The sequence below is a fragment of the Myodes glareolus genome, chromosome 14, assembly GCF_982192425.1.
Source record: "Myodes glareolus chromosome 14, mMyoGla1.1, whole genome shotgun sequence".
NCBI classification, from domain to species: domain Eukaryota; kingdom Metazoa; phylum Chordata; class Mammalia; order Rodentia; family Cricetidae; genus Myodes; species Myodes glareolus.
The window spans coordinates 46077235-46096527 of record NC_142039.1 but is presented as its reverse complement, the minus strand read 5'-3'; the positions used below and the strand labels follow the sequence as shown (position 1 = coordinate 46096527).

General features: G+C 42.8%; 2 long non-coding RNA genes across 3 annotated transcripts in view; one reads left to right on the top strand and one right to left on the bottom strand.

Annotated features, from left to right (window-relative positions):
- Positions 1–545: 545 nt before the first annotated feature.
- LOC125396313 (uncharacterized) lies at positions 546–12300 on the bottom strand. Of its 2 annotated transcripts, none has more exons than XR_015005105.2 (5): positions 12158–12300; positions 10627–11380; positions 9875–10227; positions 5672–5859; positions 546–2582 (listed from the first exon to the last, which is right to left on the bottom strand). It is a non-coding gene; the product is annotated as an uncharacterized LOC125396313 (long non-coding RNA). The 2 variants fall into 2 exon arrangements; XR_007230773.3 differs by having other exon boundaries at positions 11269–11380.
- The window catches only part of LOC148119860 (uncharacterized), a 27150-nt gene continuing 19966 nt past the window's right edge, over positions 12110–19293 (top strand). Inside the window, exon 1 of the long non-coding RNA XR_015734874.1 lies at positions 12110–12239. This is a non-coding gene — a long non-coding RNA (uncharacterized LOC148119860). The remainder of the gene's footprint in view (positions 12240–19293) is intronic.

The following is a 19293-nucleotide window of genomic DNA, read 5'->3' as shown; positions in this document are numbered from 1 at the left end:
AATAGGCTACACTGGCTGGTCAGAATCCCCCTATCTCTGCTTCAGTTGTGAGATTACAGTCACATTCTACCCTGCCCAGATTTTTCACATGCGTTCTGAGAATGAACTCAGATCCTCACAGTTGCTCTGTAAACAGTTTACTGACTGAACCATCTCCCCAGACCTTAGATACATTTCTTAAATTAAGAAATGAGACCTAGAGACAGCAAACAAGTCACACAGCTCATCTGCAACACTGGGTGGGACCCATGAATGCCACACTTTTTGCCCAGCATCATGCTGCCTCCATTCTGGTTATTGACTGATCCTGGGTACCACATGGCATCTTTTTTGAGACTATAATTCATGAATATCTGTGAAAGTGTCACTAATTCTGGCTTGGTTGCTCCATGTAAGTCTAATAAAATGTAGGCTAATTTTAGAAACAAAACTAATACGAAGTGTCCTGTAACACGAGGGCATGAGGGCTGGCTTGTTGGGGTATCTGTCCTGCCCGACACCCCACAGCTGGCATGCCCCAAAGAGAAATCACACACAGGACTCCATAAGGTTATAAACTGATTGGCCCATTAGGTCAGGCTACTTATTAGCTCTTATAACTTATGTTACCCCATTATCCTTATCTACGTTAGCACATGATTCAGTACCTTTTCCAGCGGGGCAGCTTACATCTTTCCTCTCCGGTGGTCTGGGCAGAACTGCGGAGGGAGCTTCCTGTGTCCCAGAATACTCCCAGTCTCCTTGCTCCACCCCTACTTCCTGTATGGCTTTCCCACCTATACTGCCTGCCTGGCCAATCAGTGTTTTATTAAAATATGATTGACAGAATACAGACAATTCTCCCACACCAGTGTCCTGTCTCTTGACTCCACATTATGATGGCAAATGAAGTTGTTCAGGAGATGATGGTTGAGTCTGGGCTGGTAGCTCAGTGGTGAGTGCTTGTCTGTCATGTAACATCCCTGGGTGTGATCCCCAGTGCTGAGAAACCAGACAGAGCAGACAGAAACCATTATTGGGTACCTAAGATGGCCACAGTGGGCAGGGACCAACAAATATGATAAATGTGCATGCTGCCTGACCTTGGGGATTTTTTCTTATGCTGGACCACTAAGATACTCTGCTAATTATCACACAGGGCCCTGAGCTGTGTCCAGCTCAGACTGAAGGGTTTTGCAAAGAAGGCCATTATCTTCTTACCAATGCTGGTCTGACAAGACAAGGAATAGACAGAAGCGGGAATTAGCAATCCTTATTCTTTCTCCAGGAGAAGCATTCAGCAAGAAAGGCAAGGGGCCCTCATTCCAGACAGAAAAGAAGTCTGAGAAGGCAGGAAAAATAAGACCATGGGAGCTGAGAGTTGACAGGACCCTCATGTCATCTACAGCCTGCCTGTGCTGAGAGGACAGGGAGAGGGGTGCTGGAGAGTGAGGCCAGAGGCTGGACACTGCACTCCGTGCTCCTGAAGATGTTCACTGGCTCATGGAGCACCAAGAATGTTTCTAGAAGGTTCCAAGTTTAATTCTTTTATTTCTGCCAGAAACCCTTTGGGATGAGTCTCTGCATTACCTGTTGCTTATGAAAGAGAAATTAGAGAATCACCGGAGTTAAGTTACTTTTCCGAGGACACACGGCTGAACCTTTGAGCACAGCATGGGTCATGTCCTGAAACCATTGAGAAGATGCCAAGAGGTAGCAGATGGGTTTTGAGATGAGACTCACCTCTCTTTAGTCTCATGCCTGTCTTCACCCTTCTAGATGATTTCCTGACAATATGCAGGAATATCAATAGTCTTCTCTTTCTCATGTGGAAATTTATATTGTTTGTTTACACACTTAATGATTACCTCCTCGGCATATCAATAAAGCAATCTAATAATTGAAATCCTCCGGGATGAAATAGATTATAAATGGAAATTTGTACTTAATGGACGATTATACTTAATGATCAATTAGCTTGGTTAATTCAGCTCTCCTGCCTTTCTCTAATAACATTTTGTCAGAGATAAATAGATGTAGCATAGATGTGAAAAATACAAATAGACAGAATGTTGCACACAGAAAGCCTTAAGTTGTTTGGAATCTTAAGTTCATTTTGTTTGCACGAATATATCCTAAGGGAATGAGTAGGTGTAGGTTTGGTGCCCAGTCTTTTGTTGCTCTTTCTCTTTATGAGTTTTCTTCCTCTACTCAGAGTTGTGGAAAGCAGTCCATATACAGATTTAGGTAAGATGGCGCCCACTTGGTGTTTATGCACTTATGGTCACCGTCATCCCCTCTGCTCATCTCACACCTGCTTGATCCACAAGAGTGCAGGGTCTTCACCAGGCATCCTCAGTCTCCCAACCAAAGTTCTGCCATCCCAGCCTTGTGAGGAACCAGACCCAAGTTCCCTATCTCTGAACTTCATGGACTCTCTGCAAGCGCCAAGCCTCCATCATCTCTGTCCTGCCTGTGGCTTCCTCTAGGCTGTGCTTCCCATCACTTGCTCTCCCAGGAACATGCTTTGGATAGCAAGAGTCTGTTGCATTTTCTCTGGGTCCAGGACATGCGGGCTGCGGATCTAAAGTTTCACTGAGGCCCTAGGAAAGAAGGGGGAAGAAAGACATCTGTAGTTTTAACATGAAACTACAGCCTATAAATGAGGCCATTTAGTCTCAAAATATTCTCAGTGTTTAACAGCAATGTTCTAATAAGTCATCTGATTGCATGTATGATAAGGAGCACTAGAGAAAATGTCCTACTACAGGGATTAGACACTGGAGTAATATACCCCCATTTAAAAAACTGTTTTGGAGCTTAGGAGGCATACCCTTTATTCAAAAGGCGTTTCTCCCAGCTTTTAAAGACATGTAGTCTTTGTTTGCTCAGATCGGAGTGTGTGCCATGTTGGATGCGTGGAGATCAGGGAACAAGTTTTAAAAGTCACTTCCTTCCTTCCACTGTCGTAGGGAGTGAGTGAAGCCCTGAGCAGTCTGTCTTGTTTGACAAGGACGCAGCCATGCCTAGAACCACAGTGCCTCAGACCCCACCTCCTTGCTCAGTTGCATGCAATAGTGCCCTGTTCAGCTGCATATCATAAATACATTGAGCTTCCAGGGTGCTGCGACTTCTCCGGCAGAGAGTCCGGTCCACCCGGGCCCTTATTTTCTGTCTGTGTGTTTGTCTTCTCTTCGTTCTCTCACCATCCCAGCCAGGTCAAACCCTAAAACTGGGCAAGAAAACAACCACTTGGGGCTGGAGAGATAGCTCAGAGGTTAAGAGCATTGCCTGCTCTTCCAAAGTTCCTGAGTTCAATTCCCAGCAACTACATGGCTCACAACCATCTGTAATGAGGTCTGGTACCCTCTTCTGGCCTGCAGGCATAAACACAGACAGAATATTGTATACATAATAAATAAATAAATAAATAAATAAATTTTTTTTTTTTAAAAAAAAAGAAAACAACCACTTGGTGGGCCCTAAGACTCCAACTCGGTTTATCAAACTGAGCGCAAATGCCTGTACATGATGAACCGTCTCGCCAGGCCCACTTTATATATACATTACTTTTATTTACTTACGTAGTGTGTGCCACACACATGCACATGGAGGTCAGAATAGTTTTGTGAAACTGCTTTCACTTTTCTTCCACATTTCTTTGGGTCCCAGGAATCAAATTCAGGGTTTCTAAGGCAGTGTAGCAAGTACCTTTATGTGCCATTTCACTAGCTCCAAAAGACCTGTTACACACTTCTTGGATTTGGAGTGGGAGCTTGGCAGTGCTAGGGATTGAACCTAGGGCCTTATGCATGCAAGGTAAGCACTCTATGACCGAGGAATATCCCTAGCACATACCCTTGATATGCTAACATTTAGGTCATCTACAAAGCAGGAGTGTGTGCTGTAATATCTATCTCAGAGTTTACTTCAATGTGTAAAATTTAAAAATAGACTCCATGCTTGTCTTAGAAGCAGGGGGACTGTGGTTGGGGTTACGTTCTCTCTTATGTTATTGGATATTTTCCTCATTTCTTCTTACAGTTCTCTTAGTTTATCATGCTATCCCTTGGCCCACTACAAGGATATTTGTATCTGTGTGCATCCACATAGGTGCATGTGTACGTATGTATGCATATGTGAGTGCATCTGTGAGCATAAGTTTATGTGTGTGCTGTGTGTTTGTGTGTGCATGTATGTAATTGTATATCACTTGTCCTTTCTCCAGCACGGTTAACACACAAGAAAAATAATAACTGTGGCCTGTCTCCACAGACTTGCTGGGTGGGAACTTAGAAATGAACTGAGGGTTAGAGAGTCTGACCAGTGGTTAGAAGCCATTCCCAGTGCCAGCGCTGGGCAGCTCACAACTTCATATAGTTTCAGCTCCAGGGAGACTTGAAGTCTCTGCCTGTCTCAGGCACCAACTCTCACACTCATAAACTCACAGACACAGAGACATAACTAAAATAGAAATAAATTTTAAATAACGAACTTGAAAAGCCTGTGAAATCACAACATCGGGAGGAAGAATGCAGAATACAGAAGGTGTAGTGAAAAACGGCAGTGTTTACCAGGATCCTGCACCAGGTGATTTCCTAAAGTTCTTGTAGAGAAGCAACAATTTCTTTTTCTTTTTTCTTTTTTTTTTCCTGTGATTTTTTTGAGACAGGGTTTCTCTGTAGTTTTGGAGCCTGTTCTGAAACTAGCTTCTGTAGACCAGGCTGGCCTCGAACTCACAGAGATCCGCCTGCCCCGGTCTCCCGAGTGCTGGGATTAAAGGCGTGTGCCACCACTGCCCGAAGGAGAAGCAGCAAATTATACAAACCTGTGTTTTGATCAAAATCAGCTCTTGGGCAATGTGCAATTTTCTGAACCAGGCCTCAGGTTTGAACGCCTTTGCCACATCCCAGACATTTTATGGATTTGCTGTGTGTTTGGGAACTAGTCATTAACCTCTCTGGACTTTAGTTTCTCCACCTTTTAGTTTTGTCATTTAAACCCACCGCCTGCTGGGCATGCTCTTTTGCTTCACAAATATTAACTTACTTCCCTGTGAGGAAGACCCTGTGATTGGCACCCTGTAAGGCACGGAGGGCTCCTCCCGCATTTGGTTAGTCTTTCTATTGCTGTGCAGACTACCTGAGTTGAGCAATGCTTGAGGAAATGCGGTGTATTTGGCCCATGGTTCTGGAAATCTCAAAGCAGTGTGCTAGCATGCACTCGGTATCACGCCAGGACCTCACAATGTGTACGGAGGAGATGGCAGAGGCAAAGCTGCCACTTTGCTCTGTCACCACCCACCTAAGCCTCTCCTGTGAGCACTAATCTAGTCTTCCAAGAAAGGCACAATCTCTCCAACACCAAGTTTCAATTTATGCTTCTGAATATGACAAAGCACATCCAAACCACAGGCAGTCATAAAGATAAGAAGCAGGAGTCAGAATTCAGATCCAGGTTGTCTGGCTTCAGGTTCCATTACGTCAGTCCTTGTGGTACCTATGTCCCCCTACGTTAGCAGCACATACGTATAACTTTGTGAATGTGAAATGCTTTCATAGCCTTAGGCATATCTCTTTCCTGTATTTCCTAAATCCCTGGGATTTTCTTCTGAAAAACCAATTGAGGAAATTCCTCTAAGTAGTATTTTATGAAGGAGTGACTGTTCTTCCATGGAGTATTCCTTACTTACCCTTTCATCTTCCATGTTCAATGTTTCATGCCGGATATTATCCAGTAGTGGGTAAGAGAGATTGTCTTATTAGATAGCTCAAAACACTGACTCCCGAGCTTCCTCTTCAGTGTGGTGATGGCAACCATAGTCCTTCCAGTTCATCAGGTGCTGGACTGGGGGCTGCAAAAGTGCAAAACCCAGTCTGCCTTTTTGATTCATTAATAGAAAAAAAGAAAGGAAGGAAGGAAGGATGGATGGATGGAAGGAAGGAAGGAAGGAGAAAGAAAGGATGGAAGGAAGAATGAAAGAGGTCATTAATTATTTTAATTAATTAGAACAAGCATGAACATTCATATTTTAGTATTTTATAACTTTTAAAAACTATATAGACTACGAACTTCAACTATCAAATGGACTTTCTAGATGTTTTTTCTTCCCTGTCTTTTAACAGTAAAAAAATTAGTGACCCACAAAGACGGCTACACACCAACTGGCTTCTCGGGGAATCTCCAAAGGTTTCTTGTGGTTGTGCTGTAGGCCAGGGTTTGTAAGACCCAAGTGGAGGCGAGTACAGGTGCAGGGGTCATACTGTAAGTCAGCAGGCTATTGATACAAATTAACTCTCACAAATACACTCTTTTGCAGGCAAGAATCACATCAAGACTCTACCTTACACATAACAGTCCAGACCAGATTGTTCAGCAGATTGTACATAACTTCCAGCCCCATTGTTGCTCCTGATGGGAATGCTTTGGGCCACTGCTAGTGAAAGATGCTGGCACCTAGGAAACTTGGCAGATGTGGGGAGCTCAGGAAAAGTTTCTTTTTAGGGCCTGCGTTGACACAGGTCTTAGAGAGTAGTATGGTGCCCCTTCAAGTGAGGGAGGAGTGACTTCATGAATGAGTAATGACAGGACAATCCTCAATCATTTACATTCTAATTAAGATCAAGAAAAACTAATTAATCCCTTTAAGAGGTCATGTGATTCTTTAACCTGTCATTTTAGTCTCCTGTAACCATTGTTACGAAATTCATGAACCAGAAATGACTTTAGGGGAAAGTAAGGAAATTTGTTCCCTTATATCTGGAGGGGAAACAGTTGGGAGAAGGCGGAAAGGGTAGAGGTGGAGACAGTGGAGAGGAAGAGGAGCAACCAAAGAGTTCAAGCAGGCCAGCTGCTGATGGCTCAAGAGGCCATGGGTTCCTTCCCGTGAACCTGTGGGAAAGAGGAGTGAAGTCTGGCCCAGGAGCACAAACAGCCTTGGAAACCGCTCACGTGTGCCTTCCACCTCTTCCACCCAGCACGGGAGTGAGATGGTGTTGCATTACCAGTGATCCCATGACTGCCAGTAATCCTCAGTGGGTGAAGTCTGGCCTGGGAATGGAGACCGAGGCTGGAGAAAGGCCCACACGCATGATTCTCCTTTAACTAGTTTCCCTTTATCGTAAAGTCAGGGATTTTTGCCCTCCAGTTTTAAAACACAGGCTCCTGAAGGTTACACTAGACACTCTTGATAGAGTATGGAGATACTTGGTGCCACATGAAAACAGGAGGGCGCTTTCTTTTCAAAACCTCTCAGTCCTGCTCAAAATATGCTTAAAGGAGAGTCCTGGAAACTTGGAATCTAGCTAAACATTTCAGCACGCATATCCTTAGGGATGGAGTGTGTGGATGTCTGCGATTTACTTAGAAATGCATCTAAAAACAGAGACTGATGGGTGGCTAGAGGGTGGATGTGTACATAGCTGTATACAGAGTGAGAACCAGAAAGAATACTTATAGAGTTGGGTGGTTGGTGTGCGCACGACTGTCCACACTCTTGTGCTCTTTGACACACTTGAAATTTCCAATAATACAATTCCTGAAAAATCTTACTATAGAAAACAAGTCATGTTAAAAGAAAAATCACTCTGCAGATACAAGACAATAGCCTTGGACCTGGAGAGACAGTTCAGTCAGCAACATATTCCTCTTGCTGAGGATCTAAATGCAGTTTTCAGCACAAAGCAGGTACCACACAACGGTCTGTAACTCCAGTTCAGGGGAGTTAGACTCAAAGAAATGCACTCTTTGACCGCTGAGAGTACCTGTACTTACATATACATGTCTACACATAGACATACATGCCTCCAAATAATTTTAACTTTGTATGTTAAGATACCAACCTCTTTTGATCTTACCATAGCCTAAAATAATTCCCCAGAAGATGAAAGAGTTGTCTCTACCTGCTTCTTATTTTTGCCTGTCTTTTTCTCACTACAAGACTAAAATCACACAAAAATGCATATTTGGCAAAGGCACTTTTCACTACTATCCACTTAAAAATCAGGGAAATATACTATACTGTTGTTCTTGTGAAAAAACAATTCAATTGGAAAAATCCAGCCATGAGACTTGATGATGAATATCCAATTTGATTATCTGTGAAATACATTCACCATAGCTTTGCTAAGTAGCTCACAGATGTTCAGTGAAGGTTAATATATTCTCTGTGAGGAATTTCAGTTACTTCAGGTTGGGTTTCTGCTCCAAGCTGGACTTTAAAAGTGAGAAGGAATGTAAAATACACTCAAGAAAAGATGTCCAACATAACTAATTAGCAAGTGACAAAATTTATACGTTCTGTCTTAAAGTGGGAATCATTCTGTTTCTGTGAGTTTTATAAATAGGTTTCTGAGGAACTGATTTAAGCTTTCAATCATTCTTTCTAACTGTAGTTTACTCTCTGGAGTGTTGCCAAGTTAGGAGCATGCAGACAAGGCACCATTGGTACCTGTTTTATGCTCACACACACACACACACATACACACACACTACACACATATATACACATATATATACACAATCACAACCATATTTTTTAAAATCTAAACAAAAGCTAGACTATACAGTAGAGCTAGTTCTTGTCCTAGGTTCCACCCACATATTTTCACAGAGACTCTTGACTTCAGTTATCTGCAGCTATAAAAGCTGCCCTCGTCCTCTCCCTCGCTGGGTCATCTACATCTAGGGCAAAGGAGGAGTATCTATTAAGAGTGAAAAATTGTCAATGAGTGGATTAAAAATTACCTAAAGTACTTACGTTTCAAAAAACAAAGTTTGTGAAGCAAATTTGAGTTTAAAGAAAGAATGGTTTCTAAAACTGGGTGGCTCTGCAGCCCCGCATCCCGAGAGGCGAAGCCAAGGGAAGCGTCATGTTGGCCAGCACTGGCACACTGGAAGGAGTCTTACAGAGATTCTATACAAAACACCAATATTCTTGTACCTACAGTCAGAAGAAACCAAACACACCCTCATCTTCTAAGACTATGATATCTATATCCGTTCATCATTAAAAAAAGAAAATAAGCCGCCTAACTTGCTATTCTTACCCAATACCTAAAATTAGTGTTGATGAGTCTTCCCACATTACAGAGCCTGAATTCCATTTATTCTCAGATAACCTGAAGATACTTTTATTGCTTAAATATTGGACAGAAAAACCAGCTGGCTCACTCAATGATTCTCCTCCTCAAGCTCTGGCTTTCAAAACAATTTAAGGTGTCAGAAGTTAAATCCTTTGCTGAAAAGCAAACCTGTATTTTTATCACAGAAAGGGGCAGGAAGTGCTGGCATGGGTGCTGTATGGACACGCACAGCCTCTCCTGTCACTCACAGCAGAGCCTCTTTCTGGAGCAGTGACAATAGTGGGGCCAAGGCTGGAAAAGTAGACACCCTGAAAACAGTAATGTGCTAACAGAGGTGATGGCCAGCGAACTGCTTGGCGCCTTTAAGCAAAGTGTTCACTGAGCAAAACTGTTTCCCCCATTCCTTTAAACGCGGTTGGAGCCTTGAATGTCCTCAGCCAGAAAAACAACAAAACAAAACACAATATTTAAGTCATGCTTCAAAATGCCTTGTTTTCACTTGTGCTCAGAAAACAGAGAAATAGAAACTTAGGAGTTTGCCCCAGCGTAGTGAGAACAAAACGGGAGGAAAAGACAACATCAAAAGCACGTCCCCACTAACGTCAAATGATAAGGAGCATCTATGCTTGTTATATAAATGACTAGAAACACAACTTACCTTATTACAAGAGCAGGGCAGGTAGGGGCACATACAGAAGGGGGTAAACCAGGTGAATGAATTACGAAACAATGCATCAAGGCTGAGTCTCGAGCAAAATCCCCAAATTTTAAGTGAGAGATTTGGGACCTTCTCAAATGGCTGTCATACATACCTCCGGTCCCTGCCTGAAATAGTCAAACGCAAAGGTGTTGCTGGTTGGCATGAGTCACGTGCTGTCTCCACGCTATTAGAAGGACAATTTCAGAAGCCCCCATGTCTGTTAAACGCTTCCGCTGTTCCCCAGGGAGGATGGATAGTCCGTGCCACCTCCTCAGAATGGCACAATCACCCCGAGATGAATGGTACAGTCTGCCAGACAAAAAGTTCTCTTTAGCACAGACTCTGTCCACCGAGCAGGCACAAACCCAGCCACGCAGCCGAAAAACCTGGATACATCGTGGAAGGAGGCACACAGCCCTTCTGGAAGAGCTTCATGCAGTGACTGCTGGCTGTGTTACCTGAGATCTGCAAACGGAGAGGTTCTTAAATACCACAGGGATCACAAATCCTGGGAAAGAATTTCATATGGAGGAAACACTCACTCACTCATACACATACACACACCACACACACACACACACACACACACAGAGAGAGAGAGAGAGAGAGAGACATGCACATGCAGGAGCATATGCACGTGTGCACGCACACACACACGCACACACACACACACACACACACACACACACACACATCATCCCAGTTGGCTTGTTAAACCTTTCTCCACTGAATCTCTCGTCCCCTCAAATAGACACATGCTTGTATATTTTAAATTTTTTTTAAAGTGTATAAATTAGCAAGTCAGTGCTGTTTTGTAGCAAAGACAGGCTCGCCATTTCTCCTCAAAAAGCACTTAGGGCTCACCATTAGAGGGAAAAAAAGGCAAAGAAAGAAAGAAAAGCAGATGACAGAGACATTGTAACTTAGGAAAATGCTCTTCCCTAGGCTGTGCGAATCAAGGTAGCTCACACACCACACCACTTTTGTTCTGTCTCGAGATAGATCTGTGGACCGGGCATGGCAACACACAATGGGTGTTTAAGCCAGTCAGTCTTAGCAAATTAGGTAAATTAGAGACCATCCGACGGCGTTCTATTGTTGCTATAGTAATCACAGTCATTCTCCCCGGTGATGGTGCTTCCTGATGAAGTGCCGTCCTCAGAGCCTCCCTGTGAAAAGACACCAAAAGACTCGGGGATGCGACATCTGCTTTTAACAGCTCTTCAGATTCAAATTGGCATTTTACTTTATCTTGGAAATTTATTAGGGATTCAGCTCATGCCCGGTTTAAATGGGAAGGTGAAGGCAGGGTAGTTTCTGTCTATGAATTATTCAGTCTCTGCTTGGCGAGATTGCCATCCGTGAACTGACGCTCCGACAGCCCCTTCACGGAGCCTCCATTACGCTTGTCATTTTTATTTCTTTATCTACGATCTCTTCCTCAGTTACCCAGCTACTCCCTTAGGGCTTGGATTCACAAACCCAGTGTTTCAAATTGGCAATAACCTCAGTGTGCTGCTTTCTCAAATCGCTGTCTCCACAGGCTGTCATTTTTCTTTTTCTTTCTCTCCCCACCCAAATCATTAAAAACCACGTCCACAATGATATCTCTTAGGTTCTTTGATTTGATGAATTTTACACACACACACACACACACACACACACACACACACACACACACACACGAGAGAGAGAGAGAGAGGGGGGAGAGAGAAAGACAAAGAGACAGATCAATTCGAACAAGAATTATGTTACTTCATGCCTCCCAAGAGAAGTCAAGCACCTTTCTTTGTCGTCAGAGTGACCCATCCTAGTAGCTAGCATAGCACTACGCGGGAGGGAGCCCAGACTAATGTAGGCTTCCTGGCACCCTGATTTGCAGCCCAGCTTGATGGGGGCTGCAAGGCAGAGAGACTAATTCAGACCACTGTGTGCTTAGCAAGCACAATTAGTTAGGAACGTAAGTCATCAGATGACGGAAACGAGACTGCCACTCTTCCAGGCTTCCCCTGCACACAGACAGCAGTCCCAGCCATTCTCCACTTGATGGCTGGTTGTGTCCCTGCTAGGCAACAGCAGTCCTGCATCCAGAAAGAACTGGGATTGAGTTAGGCCAATGAGTCTGGTTTCTCCTTTAAAGCATGATTTAACTGTGGAGTGGGGGGTTACGCTAGTCCCGTGACCAGCCTTAAATGGGAGCTGGGGCGTCCCATAGTGCCAGTGTGGTGAGTTACCCAGGCCTGAGTCAGACAAATCATGCCAAGCATTGTCTCCTGCAGATACAACAGCATGGCACAAGAAGCAACCCCCACCCCCCACCCCCGCCCCACATCCGAGGTGGAAAAGCAGCTGAGCTCCACCAGAGACAGTTTGGGTAACAAGCTCCGAGCAGTACCTGCCCAGCTGAGAATTCATGCTGCCACATCAGAAGCCACCGTGCCCATTCAGACTGCATCTCGGCTCCTGGCTACACAAAGGTAATGCTCTTCATGTGTGAGGCTCTAAGCAGCAGCAGGAAAATCAAAGTTTAAAACTCGGCTGCTTTGGTGCCTAGCTGTCTGCCTCTGCTTTGCCGCGTCTCGCCTGGCAATCTGCAGGAGCAGGAGCTGGCATCTGCAGGAATGCCGTATGACACAGCAGTCAGCTGACCTGTGGGCTGTTATCGTTCAATGTCCTGTACAGAATCAGGACAGTTCCTAAGGTGGCACCAGGCAAATGACCCAGGACGCTAACGGTGGTTGCAGGACTGCAGGCTACGCCTGTCTACCTGGCAGTCCTTTCTTGGATACATTTTCGTGGCTTCCGTTTTAACTCGAGACTGAATGAATTGTTTGCGTCCTGCTTGCTGAGTTGACAGATCATTCTTGAACTGACTGTTGCATGCAGAAATGGACTAAAAACCATCACTGCCCAAGCTGCTTAAATTCCTTGAAGTGTCTATGGAAGAATTCTTGCTCATGTTTTGGTTTTAAACACTCTTCTTCCTTCCCCTCCTCCCCCTTCCTTCCTTTCCCTTCCCTCCTCTCCTTAATTCAGGTAGAAATTGTGAATTTCTAACATGTGTGCAATGATGAATTTGTAAATTGTACTTGGTACAACATGCAATCGAGATAACTCCAAGTAAATTAGTCCAGCAGAAACCCTAAGTCATGGCCATCACTATGAAGTAGGGTACATGCTCTCTGTTGTGAAACTTGGGTGTGAGTTAATGTGACAACGGAGCAAAAAGCTTTATATGGTATTTCCCCGGGGGTTTGAGGAACCTGCTAAAATAAGAAAGCAGTCATTACCGGGCATTTGTTTAACGGCTGTAATCATACTGAATTAATTTAACTTGCTGCAATGTTTAACAGAAAGTCAATTATAAATTTGAGCTAAAAGAATAACAATAGCAGAATCTGCATAGCACCATCCTCTAAGGGCATAGCCTCTAAAGAGGCTTCCTGCCCTCATCAGTTAGAAGCGCTCCGAGTGGGCTGTTTTCTCTATAGTACAACCCAGGAGCAGCTACTCCCTGGTCAGGCACTGGGATGCTGGGCAGAATGGTATATACCCATTATAGGAAGAGCATACAGGTGATTGCCCCATGGACAAGTGCATGTTCTTTGTTTTGCAAGGGTTTTTTGTGTGTGTGTGATCTCTTCTCCACTTCTCACTTACAAATTTCAGTTTTCTGTTTGCTTCTTGAGATAAGAATCTCACTCCAAAGAAAATGCTTTCCGACAGTGGACAGAGAAGTCAAAACTATATGCACAAACATTCTCCATATAGTTATAGCATTAAATGGCATCTAGACAAGGGACTGATCCTACTTTTACAGTTTACTGGCGACATGCTGAGAAGTGCTACCTGGAGAGAGCCGAAACTAGACTAGGCTGCTCTTTTTGGTTCACATTACTAGAACAGAACGGCCTTTTAGATGAGCCTTGCGACCTTCATTGATAGAGCAATTGCCGTACATGAGCTAAGCCCTGGGTTTGATCCCTGGATCCCATAGAAAACAAGCCTGATGATGCATACCTGTACCCCCGGCACTCAGGACGACCAAAAGTTCAAGTTCATTCTCAGCTATATAACAAATTTGAATAATGAACTTGACCTTAAGCTATAATGAGACACGTCTTAAAACAAACAAGCAGACCACCAAAAGGTAGCTTGCTAGCAGGGAGCAAACCCTTCATGACTCAAATCAATGAGTGTTGGGTGACTTGCCCTCAGAAGCGCTTGCCATTTTGAAAAGAAAATTCAGCTTCCATTGAGGGTGGGGGTCCCAGATGGTGGAATCTAACCAAGCATCAGCTCTTTGGGTAGAAATCGTAACTGAGACGCTCAGGGTCCTGTTAGTGAGGGGACTGCTCCTGATTTATCCTGTGGAAACTTTTGTGCCTGAGGTCCTGATCTGCTGGTGGCTGTAGGGAAGACTGGACCTGAAGCAAACATCAAGGAGGGTGGTGGGCAGTGTGAGTCCTTGTGGCAGCTGTCACACAAATGGCTCTGACCTTTTCTGAGGGCCTGTGACCCTACTTTGTGATTTTTTTCCCCCCGTAGGCCCTGCCTACCTCACAATGACCCAAGTACTGTTATTTTCACAGATCTTCCCTCTAACTAGCTCTACTGCATACTCAGTTGATGGTTTGGCATCATTGTTGTTTTCCATGTGTGTGTATGTGTGTGTGTGTGCGCGCGCGCGTGCACGCGCGCATGTGTGTGCATGTACATGTGTACAGGTGTGCGTGTGTGTGTGTGTGTGTGTGTGTGTGTATGTGTGAAAATCGGAGGAGGATATCCAGTGTCTCCCTCTTATTTTCATTTTTGTTTTTGCTTTTTCCTTTGAATTTGTTTTGAAAATAAATTTTTCATATAGTGTATTCCGATTCCCTCTTCTTCTCCCAAATTCCCCCCACCTCCTCACTCACCAAACTCCATGCCTTCTTTCACTCTATTTGGAAAACAGACCAAAAAAGAAAAGAAGACAAAAGAGAATAAGAACACACACACAGACACAAAACACCACAAAGTCAGAAACCATAGGATACAAGCAAAAGACCAATAAGATTTAAAAAAAATGCCCAAAGAAAGCAGTAGGAGACAAATAAGTCTCTAGAAATATCACTGAGTTCGTTTTGTGTTGGCCTTCTATTGTAGGGTATGGTTCCTGCCCTTAAATGTGGACTGCATACCCAGTGAGCAGGGAGCAATACCTTTGGAGAAAATCAGTGTTTCCCTTTGCAAGTGATTGTCAATGACAAATAGTTTCTGGTTAGAGATGCCAACGCAGGTCCACTTCTCGCTCTCAGTGCTGGGACCCCATCTGGCTTGGATCTCTGTAGGCCCTGCACATACTGTAGTCTCTGTGAGTTCATATGTACATCAGTCCTGCTGTGTCTAGAAGGCCTTATTTGTTTTCTTGGTGTCGTCTACCTGCTCTAAAGACTCTTAGAATCTTTTGGCCTTTTTTTTTCTCTGAAGAGTTCTCTGATCCAGAGGAGAGGGATTTGAGGGGAACATCCCTGAATGGGATGTTTAAGACTGAATGTTCCAAGACCTTTCTGTCACCCTCTGCACAGTGTTCAGTTGTAGGTCTCTATTAGTTCCCATCTATTACAGGAGGAAGCTTCTCTAGTGATAGTTGAGTGAGGCAATGACCTATGGGTGTAGCAGAATGTCATTAGCAATCATTTTGCTACATTCCTTTAAGAAAAGAAAGAGTATTTGTTTTCCCCTAGGTTCCCAGCTTTTCTAGTCTCAAGTTCTTGGCCCATCAAACAGTATTGGGCATGGGCTCCATCTCATGGAGTAGGCCTTAAATGCAATCAGAGAGTGGTTTGTTACTCCTACAACAGTTGTGCCACTATTGCATCAGCCTATCAAGTAAACAAGTCGCTGCTGTAGATGACAGGGTTTGAAGCTGGGTTGGGGTTTACCTTTCTCCTCCAGCAGCATGCAGACAGAGTACTTTCCAGTACCATGAACACTAGTAAGCAGAGATGAAGGCTCTAATTAGGCATAAATCAACTCAGCTTTATTTTTAAACACAGAGTTTCTTACTGTTTCTGGGGCTCTGTGATTCAGCTAGGCTGGTTGGTCAGCAAGCCCCAGGGGTCTTCCTGTCTCTTCCCCCCAAGCCCAAAGATTATAGGTACCCATCACAGTCAGGGCTGACTTTTACATAGGTGCTAGTGATTAAACAAAACCTCATGTGATCAAAAGCTTGAACAACCACATTTGAAAATTGAGCTATCTGCTCAGTCTCTCTGTGGTTGTACTTTTTTGGTTTTGTTTTTTGTTTTTTTGCTTTTTTTTTTTTTGTCTTTTTTGGGTTTTGGTGGGGGGAGTTGTTCTGATTTGTTTTTGTTTTCTGCTTTTTTAAAAAAAAATTTTCAGTCAGGGTTTCTCTATGTAACAGTACTGGCTGTCTTGGAACTCACTCTGTAGATGAGGCTGGCCTCGAACTCAGAAATACACCTGCCTCCTGAGTGCTGGGATTAAAGGCATGCACCACTACCACCTGACTTTTTGTTGTTTTAAAGACAGGGTTTAATGTAGCCCAGGCTGATATCAAACTCAAAAATAAGCTGAGAAGGTCCTTGAACTGATCCTCCTGCCTCTGCTTTCCAAATAGCATGGGCTAGCACACCCTGCTCCATGTAAGGGTTTTTGTTGTTTGTTAATGTATTTATCTATTTATTTATTTATTCCTTTCTTCCTCTTTCCTTCCTTCCTTTCCCTCTTCTTTCTTTCCTTTTTGCACATGTGAATTTGTGACTTTAAATTCAAACACATTTATATATTTTATAATTTAAAACAAATATGGAAAAATGAAAATAATCTTTAAACTTGTCTCTCTTTACCTTTGTAATTCAAATTCTATATAAATAAACAAAAATGTAAATTAACTTGGAAAATCAACATTTGTGGTATATCCATATGTCCCTGGATGTGGGGGCAGTCTGACCACATATAAGCACCCTTCCACAGCTCCTTGTGTCCTTTTTCTTCAGCAGGGCTATCATGGAGACCTTTTATTCAATTCTGTCTTCCTGGGTGACTTGTAAGCTCTCTGACAGTGGAATCCTGGGACTGTGGCACATTCATCTCTGTGTCCTCACTGCTTTCAGTCTGTCTGTCTATCCTTATTGTACATTATAGGATGAGTGTTACTGAAGACAGGTAAGAGGCATTCATGTTTCCAGTTTGAGAATGTGATTGTCTTAGTTAGAGTTTCTATTGATGTGAAAAGACACCATGACCATAACAACTCTTATAAAGGAATTGAATGACTTACAGTTTTAGAGGTTTAGTCCATTGTCATCCTGGAAGACATGACAATGTCTGTAACAGGAGGAGCAGGCTTGCTGGGGTTTCTGTCCTGCCCAGTTTCCACAGCCGGCAAGTCCCAAAGAAAATCACACAGAGGTATCCATAACTTATAAACTGATTGGCCCATTAGCTCAGGCTTCTTATTAGCTCTTGTAGCTTATATTAACCCATTATTCTTATCTATGTTAGCCACATGGCTCAGTACCTTTTCAGTGGGGCAGGTCACATCCTGCTTCTTCGGTGATCTGGGCAGGACTGGGAGGAATGGGCTTCCTCCTTCCCAGCATCCCCCTATTCTCATTGCCCAACCTTTACTTTCTGTCTGACTACTGGCCAATCAGCATTTATTTAAAATATAATTGATAGAATATAGAACTGTCCTACATCAAATGTCCTGTGATATGTCTCACTGTCATGAAAAGCTGTAAGTTATTAAACATATTAAATGCCATATTTTGTAGGTCCTTGAAGTGTTTGAAGATCATATATGTATCTAAATATATCTATTTATGACCTTGAAACCATACTTAACATGGCTTAAAGTTTGACTGTTATAGTTGACTATTAATTTGTATTTCTTAACCAAATATCCTATTTTTAATGAACTGCATAAACATAATACCCCTAAACAAGACTAGAAACATACATATAGTATAACAACATTAACTTTAAATTTGTATAAATAAACCAAAATCCATACCAATGTAAAATATTTTGAAATTAACAGTTGTTTTTTGGATTAAAGTAGATTCAATAATCTATCCTTTTATCTCATAATTTCTATATCATATCCCCCTTTTTTCTTTAGAAAGAGATCTTTGGATTTAACTTTTTTGTTTATCTTTATTTTTTGACTATGACTAATAACAACTTGTAATCAACCCCCTAGACAATGACAAACATCCATAGACCATTAAATAATCAAAATCCACCCATACCCCATCTCTCGGGAATGTGGATATTTTACTCTAGTCTTCTTTCTGTTGATTGTGGTTGCTAGTATCTTTTGGGGAACTGTAGGAGGAGGAGCAGGCCTGTTTTTCATCCTGGCCACCCAGATAGCTTAGCCCCCCCAAAATAACCATGCAGAAATTGGATAATTAAATTAATGCCTGGACCATTAGTTCTAGTCTCTTATTGGCTAACTCTCACATCTTGATTAACCCATTTCCATTAATGTGTTTCACCACTTAACTGTGGCTTACTGGCATGAGTCTAACCAGCATCTGTCTTGGGCAGGAGAAACATGGCATCTGCCACACTTCCCTTCTTCCCAGCATCCTGTTCTGTCTACTCTGCCCACCTAAGGGCTGTTCTATCAAAAGGCCAAGGCAGTATCTTTATTCACCCAATGAAAGTAACATAAATATAGAAGAACCTCCTACACCACAGAACCTTGAGAAAACCAGGATAATTGTTAGGTCTTAGCTGGAGTAGTTTGTGAGGCTAGATCATGTAAACCAGCAGGCTTGAAGCTGTTCTGGATGCTGGGTCATCCACTTTTATTGGTGTCTGCTCAACTTGCCCTGAGAATATTTAAACTTTTAAAGATAACATACCTTTACCTGCATTAACTCAAGTATAGACTGTGCATTGTGCACAAGTCAACCAAAGATGATTGTCTTATGTTTCAGCAGGTAAAATAGACATCACATGTTTTATAGTTCTTCTAGCTTTATTTCTTTATGTTTGTAGCCAGGATTTTCAGGGGGTCTTCCTAAATCAAACCTAATCATCTTTAACTTTGAAAGAATCAACAGCCTTTCATTTCCTTTGGAGATAAAAGCATAATCTCTTCCCCAAAGTAACATATCTTTTGACTTCCCTTTTGAAGTCAAGATATTTTTAAATTATATAGGTTGGTTTAATCCAGCAGCTTTTATAATCTAGTATTTCTTGGCAGCTATGGCTCCTTTCTCAGCAGTCAAAAATTTAAAAACAACAAAATAACATACAGTAGTCAGACTACTTATGTCTTCTCTACATGACTTTATTTTATATTACTTTATTTCCTTTTAATGACTTTATTTATTTATTTATCTATTTATTTTGATTTTTTTTGAGACAGGCTTTCTCTGTGTAGTTTTGAAGCCTGTTCTGGAACTCACTCTGTAGCCCAGGATTGCCTCAAACTTGGAGACATCTGCCTGCCTCTGCCTCCTAAGAGCTGGGATTAAAGGTGTGCTCAACCACCACCCAGCCAATGATTGT